Genomic DNA, 810 nt, shown 5'->3' with positions numbered 1-810 from the left:
TATACACGACTTTTAAAGCAAAAGTGTTCACCATGTTGCACCTAAAGTCATCTCTTTGACCCCCGTGGCCTGTGGAGCCCCCCTGGGAAGGACCAAGTTACTCCATGTGGAGTGCTCAGCTCAGGGACACACACTTCTGTGCCATCCTAAGATAAGGACCCACATGGTCACGTGGAGGCAACTCCAGACGTGTGGCAGATGCACTCCTTGTAGGGACCTGTTCCTTCTAAACTGTCTATACTCTTCAGACAAAAGATGACATAGTATCCTGTTACAAATAGAGACGAGTGCCTCCCATGTGTCTGCTCTGTCCACCAGCATCGGCTTCTCTCCCCCGCAGGAAGGGCAGGAGTTCATTCAGACAGAAAAACCACCTGCGATCCCCCCCACACACACACACACACATACACATAGTGCCTCTCTGAAGTCCGTCTTCACATTGCAAGTATCATATTTCAAAATAAATTGGGTGGAATCTTGCTGGGATTTTTGTATCAAAAGGCTGTATAGCCCTGGCCGGTGGCTCAGTGGTAGAGCGTCGGCCTAGCGTGCGGAGGACCCGGGTTCGATTCCCGGCCAGGGCACACAGGAGAAGCGCCCATTTGCTTCTCCACCCCTCCCCCTCCTTCCTCCCTGTCTCTCTCTTCCCCTCCCGCAGCCAAGGCTCCATTGGAGCAAAGATGGCCCGGGCGCTGGGGATGGCTCTGTGGCCTCTGCCCCAGGCGCTAGAGTGGCTCTGGTCGCAATATGGCGACGCCCAGGATGGGCAGAGCATCGCCCCCTGGTGGGCAGAGCGTCGCCCCATGGTGG

General features: G+C 55.6%; 1 non-coding gene across 1 annotated transcript; it reads left to right on the top strand.

The window, feature by feature from the left end:
* The first annotated feature begins 509 nt into the window (after positions 1–509).
* Positions 510–584, top strand: TRNAA-AGC (transfer RNA alanine (anticodon AGC)). The gene has a single exon. It is a non-coding gene; the product is annotated as a tRNA-Ala (tRNA).
* The last annotated feature ends 226 nt before the right edge of the window (positions 585–810 follow it).

This window comes from Saccopteryx leptura, chromosome 10 (assembly GCF_036850995.1).
Source record: "Saccopteryx leptura isolate mSacLep1 chromosome 10, mSacLep1_pri_phased_curated, whole genome shotgun sequence".
Classification (NCBI taxonomy): domain Eukaryota; kingdom Metazoa; phylum Chordata; class Mammalia; order Chiroptera; family Emballonuridae; genus Saccopteryx; species Saccopteryx leptura.
The sequence above is the reverse complement of the archived record's forward strand: the minus strand, read 5'-3'. Positions and strand labels throughout refer to the sequence as shown.